Source organism: Hemitrygon akajei, chromosome 12, assembly GCF_048418815.1.
Source record: "Hemitrygon akajei chromosome 12, sHemAka1.3, whole genome shotgun sequence".
Taxonomy (NCBI): Eukaryota; Metazoa; Chordata; class Chondrichthyes; order Myliobatiformes; family Dasyatidae; genus Hemitrygon; species Hemitrygon akajei.
In genome coordinates this window covers 53,248,147-53,260,628 of record NC_133135.1, presented here as the reverse complement: position 1 = coordinate 53,260,628, position 12,482 = coordinate 53,248,147, and the positions used below count along the sequence as shown (strand labels likewise).

At 39.4% G+C, this 12,482-nt stretch overlaps 1 protein-coding gene across 2 annotated transcripts in view; it reads left to right on the top strand.

The window, feature by feature from the left end:
- The window catches only part of cyp4t8 (cytochrome P450, family 4, subfamily T, polypeptide 8), a 70,364-nt gene that overhangs the window by 42,875 nt on the left and 15,007 nt on the right, over nucleotides 1-12,482 (top strand). The gene's annotated exons all lie outside the window — the stretch shown is intronic.

Sequence of the window (12,482 nt, the reverse complement as noted above, 5' to 3'; positions counted from 1 at the left end):
TAGTCCTTGTAATAGTAACACAATTATTCTGAGAACCTATCTGATTCAATAATGTCTTTCAGGGAAGAAATCTGCTATCCTTACCTAGTCTGGCTTGTATATGATTTCATAAGACATAGGAGTAGAATTAAGACATTTGCCCCATCGAGTCTGCTTTGACATTCAATCGTGTCTGATCCTTTTTTTCCCTCCTCAGCCCCACTTCCTAACTAGCTCCCCATAACCTTTGATGCTGTGTCCAATCAAGAATCTATCAAGCTTGCCTTAAATACACTAAATGACTTGGCCTCCAGAGCTGCCTGTGGTAATAGAAGACCTGCGGCTAAAGAAATTTCTCCACACCTCTATTTTACATGGGCGCACCTCTATCCTTAGGTTTTGCCCTCTTGTCCTAGACTCCCCCACTGTGGGAAACATCCTTTCCACATCTACTCTGGTCTAGGCCTTTCAACATTCAAACGGTTGCAATGTGATCACCCTTATCCTTCTAAATTCTAGTGAGTACAGACCCAGAGCTATAAAATGTCCCTCATATGATAACCCTTTCATTCCTGGAATCATCATTGTGAACCTCTGTGGAACCTCTACAATGCTAGCAGATCTTTTCTTAGACGAGGAGCCCAAAACTGTTCATAATGCTCAAAGTGAGGACTCACCAGTGCCTTATAAAGCACATCCCTGTTCATATAGACCTGTTGAAACAAACGTCATTGCATTTGTCTTCTTCACCTCTGAGTGAATCTGCAAGTTAACCCTTAGGGTGTTCTGCACAAGAACTTTGAAGACTCTTTGCATCTCAGATTTTTGGATTTTATCCCAGTCTATAAAATAGTCTGCACATTTATTTCTTCTACCAAGGTGCATGACTATACATTTTCCAACATTGTATTTCATTTGCCACTTTCTTGCCCATTCCCCTAATCTGTCTAAGTCCTTCTCAGCCTACCTGCTTCCTCAAAACAACCTGCCCCTCCACCAATCTTCATATCATCTGCAAACTTGGCAACAAAGTAATCTATTTCATTATCTAAATCATTGATATACAGCATAAAAAGAAGCGATCCCAACACCGACCCCTGTGGAACACCATTTGTCACTGGCAGCCAATCAGAAAAGGACCCTTTGATTTCTACTCATTGCTTCCTTGCAATCAGCCAATGCTCAAAACCATGTCAGTAACTTTCCTGTAATACCATGGGCTCTTAACTTGGCAAGCAGCCACATGTGTAACACCTTGTCAAAGGTCTTCTTCAAGTCCAAATATACAACATTCAATGCATTCCATTTATCTATCCTACTTGATATCTCCTCAATGAATTCCTACAGGTTTGTCAACCACTGAGGTCAGGCTAACTGGTTTATAATTTCCTTTCTGCTGCTTTCCTCCTTAAAGAATGGAGTAACATTTGCTAATTTCCAGTCCTGACACCAATCCAAAATCCAATGATTCTTTTTCAATATTTTTATTAATTTCTTACATAAAAATACAGGGTACAGTAAGATATATATCGATTACAATGTATTGGAATCACTGATAAAGTGTAATTACCCCATATCCATATAAATTAAATTTAAGCATAAAATTGAAAAGAAATAATTTTATTATACAAAAAGCCTAAACCCACTACCAGAAAAAAAACAGCTGTTTGGTTGAAAAAAGAAAAGGAAACATTCTTTAACATATAGTAAAACATATTATTAGCCAACATCTGTGCTTAATAGCAAATCAAAGATTTTGAAAGTAATTCAAAAAACGTCCCCACAATGTTAAAAGGTCTTGTCTAGGTTCAGAAATTGAACATCGAATCTTCTTTAAAATTAAGCATGACATGGCGTCATGTAACCAATGAGTATGAGCAACAATGCCCTCCTGACTATGAGAGAAATAAAGGCCAAAATATGCAAATAATGTGTCTCCAAAATAATATCATTTCTTCCAAGTAAGGCAGTCCAAGGGTTAGGTTTTAAATTTACTTTAAAAAGCACTGAAAATGTTTGAAATATTTCCTTCCAATATTTTTCAAGACTTGGACAAGTCCAAAACATATGGATTAGTGAAGCTTCTCCATTATTACTGTAGTGTTCTCGTGCAGTGTGTTGAAACTCTAACACCAAGTTAAACGGAAGTCAATGAGGACGGGATTGCAGTGAGATTGACCGTTTACTGTTCACCCTGCCACATTAACGTATGGTGAAAACTTGATAAAACAATACAAAATATATACAGTATCTGTTTCCTTCTTGGCATCACATTTACATCATAAATACTTGTAAAAGTAAAACTACAACAAACTATATTACATTAGTCTCATTAAAGTACAATATACAGTCAGAAGCTACCTACGCCATTAACAACTTTAAATACATTTCAACACAAACTTTCCAGCAAAGCTTTCAATAGCACAAGAAAATAAACCTCATCAACCGTCATTTCTTTTAACAGAATCAGCATTAACATTATGAGCAACAATGCCCTCCTGACTATAAGAGAAATAAAGGCCAAAATATGCAAATAATGTGTCTCCAAAATAATATCATTTCTTCCAAGTAAGGCAGTCCAAGGGTTAGGTTTTAAATTTACTTTAAAAAGCACTGAAAATGTTTGAAATATTTGAAAATTACTAAAGCTAAATAAATGCCTTAAGGGCAGCACAATTACATCTATCACAACAGGGAGATATATCTGAATAAAAACGGGACAGCTTATCCTTAGACATATGGGCTCTATAAACCACTTTAAATTGTAGAAGGGAATGACAGGCACATAATGATGAGTATTAACCAATTTAAAAATTTCATTCCAAGTGTCCTCAGAAATTGAAATCTGTAAAGCTTGTTCCCAAAGATGTTTAATTTTATCTAAAGGAATATTTCTCATTCCCAACAACATACCATAAATATTAGGTATAGTTGCATTATTGAAGGGTTTCAAATTAAAAATTATATCAAGTAATTTTTTATCTGGACTTTTAGGAAATGTATGTACTTGAGAACGTAAAAAGTCTCTAATTTGTAAATATCGAAAAAAGTGAGTTCTCGATAGACTATACTATACTCAATAGTTGTTCAAATGAAGAGAGACTATCTCCACCAAACAAATCATGAAAAGATTTAATACCCAATCTATTCCACTCTTTAAAAACTACATCAGACATAAAAGGTTTAAAAAAAAAAGTTGGAAAAAATGGGACTGGAAAGTGAAAAACTCAATAAACCAAAATATTTTCTAAATTGTACCCAAATCCTCAAAGTCTGTTCAACTACAAGATTATCAGTTAAATTACTTAAAAATAAAGGAATTGAGGATCCGAGAAGAGAAATTATAGTAAATTTATTAACAGATTTAGCTTCTAGACTGGACAGTCCTCTCGATTAATATAATATACAGGCAGTCCCCAGGTTACGAACGAGTTCCGTTCCTAAATTCGTCTTTAAGTCAGATTTGTACGTAAGTCAGAACAAGTACATCCGGTATTATTTAACATCAGTTAGTCAAATGTTTGTCTTAGTATATACATAGTATATATTTTACCTTTCTATGCATATAAAACACTTAAGAAACATATGTATTCCAATAATTTAACCACTGTGTTGCTTAGTAATAATTGTAGCTTTCATCGGGACAGGGCCTTTCACATGCTCCATTATTCTCACTTTATCCTTTATCCTTTAAAATTGTTCCGATCGTTGACTAACTGTAGCCTAATACTTTTCCAATGACCGATGTTTCACCTCTTTCTAAACGCTTTATTATTTCTACTTTATTTTCAATCGTGATCGCTTCCCGTCAACGGAACAGAAACACTGTGGGCAGCGGGTCCCGACGTCCGCTGGGTCCCAAGGACCATCGCACTCAATTCCCCAGGTCCTAAGACCACCGCACTGAGAGAGGTTAAATGGGACAAATGGAGGCTGTGCTGGGTTTGGGTATTTGATCCTCTTCAATATTCTGTGTGGGAATTTAAACTGGAGGTGTATGTTTTTTTTTATGACTTGCAAACTCGACATCAACCCGGCATGCTTGGGAGCAGTCTGTCACTGGATCGAACTCGGGAACCTCCGTTCTCGAGCCCGGTGCTGATCTCACTGGGGAATGGGTGGTCGGGTGAATCTTGCTAAGAAAAATTTAAACTAAATGCAAAGTTACACACTCAACACAGTGTCAACAGCAATGACTTAAAATGGTGGAAGGCGTCGCGATCAGACAAAATGGCGGACAGCGTTCTCCTTCCTCGGTTCGTAAATACGAGTTGTTCGTAAATCAGATGTTTGTAACTTGGGGGCTAGCTGTAACCAAAACATAAGATTCTGTATATTGACTGCCCAGTAACAAAACCTAAAATTGGATAAGGCTAAACCTCCATTCTTTTTAGCTTTTTGAAGATGAACTTTATTTAGTCGAGAAATTTTATTATTCCATATATAAAGATATAATAGAAACCAAAGAATCAAAAAAGGGTTTAGGAATAAAAACAGGTATGGCCTGAAATAAATATAAAAATTTAGGCAAAATATTCATTTTAATAGAATTGATTCAGCCAATCAGCGATAAAGAGAGGGGTGACCAACTTAATAGTACCTTCTTAACATAATTCAGAAGTGTAAAAAAATTTTCTTTAAAAAGGAATTTATAATTCCTAGTGATTGTTACACCCAAAAAAGTAAAATGATTTCTTACAATTTTAAAGGAGGGTTAGTATTAACTAATACCAAATTATTCAAAGGAGAAGTTCATTCTTATGAAAGTTAAGTTTATATCCTGAAAACTGACTAAAGCAAGAGAATAAAAAAATTAAAGAAGGTAAAGAAAACTCCAACACCAACCCTGCGGAACACCACTGGTCACTGACAGCCAACTAGAAAAGGATCTTTTATTTCCACTCACTGCCTCCTACCAACCAGCCAGTCTAAACATGCCAGTAACTTTCCTGTAATACCATATGCCCTTTTAGCTTGGTAAGCAGCCTCATGTGTGACACCTCATCAAAGATCTTCTGGAAGTTCAAATATACAATACCCGCTACATCCCTCTTTATCTATCCTACATGTAATCTCCTCAAAGAATTCCAACAGGTTCAGCAGGCAAGATTTTCCCCTAAGGAAACCATGCTGACTTTGTCCTATCTTGTCCTGTGTCACCAAGTACTCCACAACCTCATCCTTAACAATTGACTCCCAACATCTTCCCAACCACTGAGGTCAGGCTAACCGGTATATAATTTCCTTTCTGCTGCCTTCCTGTTCCTTAAAGAGTGGAGTGACATTTGCAATTTTTCAGTCGTCAGGTAACATGCCAGAGTTCAATGATTTTTGAAAGATTATTTCCAATGCCACCACATTCTCTACCGCTACCTCTTTCAGAACTCTAGGATGTAGTTTATCTTATCTGGGTGACTTATGTACCCTTAGGTCTTTTAGCTTTTTGAGCACCTTCTCCCTTGTGATAGTAACTGCACCCACTTCTTTTCCCTCACACCCTTTAACACCTGGCATACTGCTTGTGTCTTCAACAGTGAAGACTGATGCAAAACACTCATTTAGTTCATCTGCCATCTCCTTGTCTGCCATTATTATTTCTCTGGCCTTATTTTCTAGCAGTCCTATATCCACTCTCATCTTTCTTTTAGTTTTTACATACTTGAAAAGGCTTTTACTTTCCATTTTGAAATTTGCTTTCAAATTTCATCTTTTCCTTCCTGATGATTCTTTAGTTGCTCTATGTAGGGTTTTAAATGCTTCCCAAACCTCTGTCCTCTGACTAAGTTTTGCTTTGTTGTATGCCTTCTCTTTTACATTATGCTTTGATTTCCCTTGTTAGCCATGTTTGTACTATTTTGCCATTTGAGTATTTCTTTGTTTTTGGAATACATCTATCCTGCACCTTCCTCATTTTCCCCAGAAACACAGACCATTGCTGCTTTGCTGTCATCCCTGCCAGTAATTCCTTCCAATTTACTTTGGCTAACACCCCTGTAATTTCCTTTACTGCACTGAAATATTGCTACGTCAGACTTTACTTTCTCCCTATCAAATTTCAAGTTGAACTCAATCATATTATGATCACTGGTTCCTAAGGGTTCTTTTACCTTAAGCTCCCTAATCACCTCCGGTTCACTACATAACACCCAATCCAGTATCGCTGATCCCCTAGTAGGCTCAACGACAAACTGCTCTAAAAAGTCATCTCGTAGGCATTCAACAAACTCACTGTCTTGAGATCCATTACCAACCTGATTTCCCCAATTGACCTGTATGTTGAACTCTCCCATGACTATCATAACAATGCCCTTTTTATAAGCCTTTTCTATTTCCTGTTATAATCTGTGGTCTACATCCCAGCTACTGTTGGGAGGCATGTATATAACTGCCATCAGGGTCCTTTTACACATGCAGTTTTTTAAACTCAACTCACAAGGAATCAACATCTTCTGATCCTATGTCACATCTTTCTACTGATTTGATGCCATTCTTTACCAGCAGAGCCACGCCACCCCCTCTGCCTGCAAAAGAATATGTAACATTGGACATTCAGTCCCCAACTACAACCATCCTTCAGCCACGATTCAGTGATGGCCACAACATCAAACCTGACAATCTGTAATATTGCAACAAGATCATCCACCTTATCCACCAGTCACTATGACTTGTTTGCTTGGGAACAATTAAGGATAGATAATCAATGCCTGCATTGCTAGTGTATAAAAGAATATTCAAAATTAAACCAGCTACCTAGCCCTCACCCTCATGCAAAGATGAGACACCTTTAACTATCGACAGAGTGATACACAGTCTGAGACAGGGGGTGGGGGGGGGGGGTGGAGACTGACTTAAGCCAAGTGGAAAATATGTCTGTTGACCAGAGATAGGGGGTCATCCCCATCTTTCTGTAGGCCTGCATGGACTGGTCTGGATGGACTGCATGGCCACCTCCTGCTTCTGTTTCTTCTGTTTCGCATTATAAGTATTGATAATAACTTTGCATTAGCTGTAAAATATTTCAGGGATTCGATAAAAGGCTGTTCTTTTTATCTATCTTCCTTTGCAACTGGCCCTCAAAGCTAAGACCCACAACAGATCCGTGGATAACTTCCCAAGTGAAGGCTTCAGCATGGTCTTTGCTCCTGTAAGTTGTGCCAGTCCAATGTATTTTGGGAACTAGGTTATGCACTTTGGGATATCATATACTAACTAACAGAGTAAATGGCAGGGACCTCAACAGTGTGAACATATAGGAGGCATCTTGTGGTACATGTTCATAGTATCCTGAAAATCACGATGGAGGTGGATAGGGTAATGAAAAAGGCATTTTACATACTTGCGTTCAGAGGCCAAGGCATTGATTATGAGTTGGGTTGTCATGTTACAGCTGTATAAATCATTGGCCAGGTTGCACTTGGAGTATCACGTACAGTCTGGTCACCACACTACACAAAGGATGTGGTAGTATTAGAAAGAGAGAGCAGATGAGACTTATGAAAATGTTGCATTGGGATATAAGAGGGGTTCATAGACAGGGTGGATCATCAGTCTTTTCTCTGAGGCAGGGGACTAGAAGGCAAAGGTTTAAGATGAGGGGAAAATTTAAAGGAGACCTGAGAGGCAGATTCTTACTCAGAGAGCCGTGGTTATAGGAAGGAGCTGCCAGAGGAAGTGGTGGAGGCAGATCCAATCACAACATTTAAAAAGCATTTGGACAGGAACTTGGATAAGGCAGTAGGAAAAGGATAGAGATCTAATGTGAGCAAATGGGATTAGCCAGATAGGCATCATGGTTGGAATGGATGAGGAGGGCCAAAGGGTCTCTGTATATGCTGTGCCACTCTGTGACTCCTGGAACTCCTGTGCTCTCCAATAGGCAACACAAGCTTCTATAAATTTTCCCACCACACCAGGTTAATCTGGCATGTGTACATTGAACTCACCGAATGTCAATGGGAGAAATAGGCTGCTGAGAGAAAGTTGAGGAAAGTTTATTTTTAATTTGGTTTTAATTACTTTAGTTTCAATTTCTTGTTTTTCAATGTATGAATCTTTCTAGACATAAAACATTAAATTAATTTTTTAAATGTTTCAACATTAGTTTATAATGTGTCTTGAGTGATTGCAAACATCGAAGACATTCATATTGATCTAAACAACAGATTTGATCTCAAGTGAGCCGTGGGTTGTGTGGAGCAGGCACAGTGGGTGGGCTGCGGGTCCTCACCACTGTCAGTACTGTTGTCATTTGTGAAAGGAGAGTCACTGTGCACCGATGTGAAGAGAGCCTGGTTCTGAATGGAAGACTACAACTAGGAGCATGCCGGACATAATGTCATCATCCAGGACACGTTAATCTCAGTTTAGCCAAAGACCTGCCTCGTTGTCTGCTCAAGAAGTCTCTGTATTATAACATAGATCTTCTCTTTGAATAAATATGATGAATTGAGGATTTTTATGTTTTCTATTTAGATAAAATTAAAGAAAATGCTGTGAGGTGTTAGAAAGGGATAAGTTAATAAATCACAGGTTAATCTAATGTTGCATTTGATATATAATGTGAGCAGAACAGTGGCAGATTTCAAGTTTAAACTACTACATGTGCACTACCCAGTGCACGTACTCTTTGATTGGAGTTGGATAAAGAAAACTGTAAGAGACACCTAGGAGAAATTCAAGCTCTTGTAAACCTGCAGAGTTAACATTGACATTGAGAGAGTATTCTTTTTGGCTTAATCATCCCTGAAAAATAGTGGCCTCCTAAAAAGAAGTACAAAGCTCTCAGGCGGGATTGGATTCAAAGGTTTAAAGTACATTTATTATCAAAGTATGTGTCTGGATGTAGTAAACAACCCTGAGATTCGTCTTCCCCACAGACAGCCACGAAACAAAGACCCGTTCAAAGAAAAATGCAAACACTCAACGCGCAGAAAAAGAACAAATCACATGAATGGCAAAAAATGAGCGAAAAACACAGAATATAAAACACCAGACCGCAAATCATCGAACAGTCCAGGCATATTCAGTTCAGTTCATTTCAGTCTAGTTCTGTGTCATTTACTAACTTCAGGCGGAGCCAGACTGCTCAGATCAAAATAGCAACAAACAAAAAAGGAGCAACCAGGAGCACATCATAACATGAACTACAAACTGTGTCGATCAAACCTTGCCTGAGGCCCAGGTCTCCGGCAGCATCGAGCAAGAGGGAGGGAGGGAGACCATTCAAACACAGTGATTTCCCTCCAGGATCGGTGGATGAGTGGGAGAGGGAGACTGTCACACACAGACACCTTCCTCCAGCAACAGTGAGTGAGAGGGTGGTAGGCAGTGCTGAACACCCTCTCTTTTTTTGTTCTCACCTTGGTGTCAAGAAATGAAGTCGATCATGGGTTGGCACCCTGTCTCCAGGCTTCTTGACCTCCAGCTCACACACATTGCTCAAACCTCACTGAGCCCCCAGAGCACCAGACTGTACAATCATCCTGAAAACACACCACCAAAATGTAGATCACAGGCTCCAACAATAGCAGAAACACAATTGAAAGAAAAAGAAATGGAACCCTCTGAAGGATGAAAAGTGCTGTTTAAATATCTGTGGTCTAACAATTCCTTCAAACAACTTAAAAAACTCATTGATTAGCAGCTGAAAACTGGCTTAACCTAGGGGAAAAGCAGCATCGTACCCAAAAGACCTATTGGAAAGTTCAACTCCTGAATTTTAGGCTAGGAAATTCTTTTTAAACTGATTTTTATGTTAACTTTAACTTTAGTTTATATGTACCTTTGAGCTCATGTCATGTACATGTTTAAGTGACTCTCAATAACAAATGTCAGGAAATTGCTTTAATATTTCTAATTGTGATCTTTGAGCCAACACAGTGAAACAGCTTACCCACCTATTTCAAGGAGAAATTTCCCGTTGTCAGCATGTCACCCTCCAGAACTAAGTAGCACGCTCGAAATGCAACATCAATCTCAACCATATTTTCAACTTGCACCTTCTGCAGTTTGTAGAAAAATCGACACTATTATTTCAGTCAACTTATCTTTAGTTAGGCAGAAAATCATTAACTACCAAAATAAATGGCTGTGTGAATTGAGCTGAGCTGAGCCGAGCCAGTCAGCCTTGTACAATTCAAAGTCTTTATTGCAGGTAATCACTGGCATAAAAAAGACTGATCAGACAGTTATGCGATTAAAGTATAACAGAAACCATGGAAGTACTTTTAAACCTTTTACTCACAATCTTTCCCTGTGCCTTGGGCCTTCCCATCTAGCCCAGCAGATGGAGAGGATTGGACACAAATTAGGAGCAGGAGTAGGTCATTCTGTCTCTGTACACTACCCACCAGTCAGTATGATAATGCTGACATCAACTTCTCTTCTATGCCAGTACCCTTGATTGCTCAATCTTACAAATTTTTACCTAATATTTTATTGTCTGGCCTCAAACAACACTTGAGGACCGAGAATTACAGACATTCAATACCTACTGAGAGAAGAAATTTTGAAGTGCCTCAATTTTAAATTCCTTTGTTCAAGACTTCCCCTCTGGTGAGAACACCTCAACATCAACACTGTCAAGCCCACCCCCCTAAGATCTTGTATATCTGAACATTCACCTTTCATCCTTCTAAATTCCAAAGAGTACAAACCCAACCTGTCTAGTCTCTCATACAGGAATTAGCTGGACTATCTTGTTCGGACTACATCCAACGTTGCTACACGGTATTCTAGATGTGGCCTCACCAGTATCCCATACAACTACAAAACTTAATATATCTTTAAAGAGCAGGAGCTGTGATTATTGCTGTGACATCATGTTTTTTTACCACCGTAGGCCAGAACAAGGAGATGCATTTTGATCTCGTACACAAGCAGGTTCTCCATGGCAGTGAAGTGTTATAATTGTTGACATACCTGCAAACCCTCTCAATGTGAATTCATGACAATTCACATTGCTGACGTTTCCACAGTGAGGCCTATGTCTGTGAGAAGAGAAGAAGAATAGCCCTTAACTCGGCAGTGGAGTTATCGGGGCACCATCTTTTGACAGTGTTTCCGTAGCAAGCTATTGTTGTTTTTACGAGGCCAAGTTGCTAGCTCGATGCTCAACCCGACTTGGATTCGAACTCGGGAACCTTCGCTCCGGAATTCGGTGCTGATATTATTGCACCACCAAGTGGGACATGTCTGGGAAGACAAGAGTTTAAACCTTTCAGGGAGCAGCTAATTGTGCAGTTAGAATTTACCATGTCCCCATCATCAACATCCTGGGAGTCGTCATTGTAGAGCAGGTCAGAAGCTGGACATCCTGAAGAGAGTGGCACAGCGTCTGACCCAGCAAAACCTTTGCCGCATTAAAAAGGCCGAATTTTGGAGTGTGCTGGAGCATCCTCCACTTGGATGGATGAGTGCAAGGCCAATCACAAAGCCCAACGACTTCCAGACAAAGCGGCTCACTTGAGCTGTTCGCTCTCCTAACGTACATTCGCTCTGCCTTTGGCACACAGCAGCTTCCAGTGTGCATCCAGAAAATGCATTACAGTGACTCACCTAGGTTGCTCCAACTGCTCCTGTCAAACATAAGACCAGTACTGCCAAAAACAGGGGCAATAGGTACATACTAAAGCATCATCTGTGGATTTTTCTTCACATGTACTCCTGATTTTGAGAGATACTTCTAGTCCATAATAGTTGTTGGGTCTGAGTCCTGCAACTCCCTACTCGCCCATCACAATCAGAATCAGGTTTAAAATTATTGGCGTATGTCATGAAATTTGTTGTTCTACAGCAGCAGTAGGTTGCAATATATAATAATAAAAAACTACACATTATAGTAAGAATGATATATTTTAAAAAAGAAAATTAAATTAAGTAGTGCAAACTGAGAAGGGAAAATACTGAGGTAGTGTTCATGGGTTCATTGTCTATTCAGAAATCTGATGGCAGAGGGGAAAAAGCTCTTTCCTGACACGTAGAGTGTGTGCCTTCTGACTCCTGTACCTCCTTGATGGTAGCAATGAGAAAAGGGCATCTCCTAGGTGTTGGTGGTCCTTAATGATGGGTGCTACTTTTTAAGGCATCGCGTTTTGAAGGTGTTCTGGATGTTGGGGAGACTCGTGCCCACGATGGTGCTGGCTGAGTTTACAACATTCGGCAGCTTTTTCCTCTGCTTTTAAATGACTGAACTGTCCTGTCTTTGTGGAGAATTCTGAAGCCATTGAACTGCAGTGCTGCATCTGAAATGACAGTGGATAACCATGTTTCCATGAAGCAAGATGCACAGCAGTCCCCGATGTGGTACAGAAATCTTGCTCTGAGGTCTTTGGCTTTGCTTTCTTGCTGTACTTCATCAGCAGGATAGTCAGGAGCAGAGGTGTAAGGCCTCTGCATTTCAATCTTACGTGTTAGACCAGCACAGTATCCCTGCTTTTGTTTTCTTGAAGAGGAACTGCACTTGGGACCCGAGCTTGCTGTCCGAGGTTTGTCGATTTTGAGTA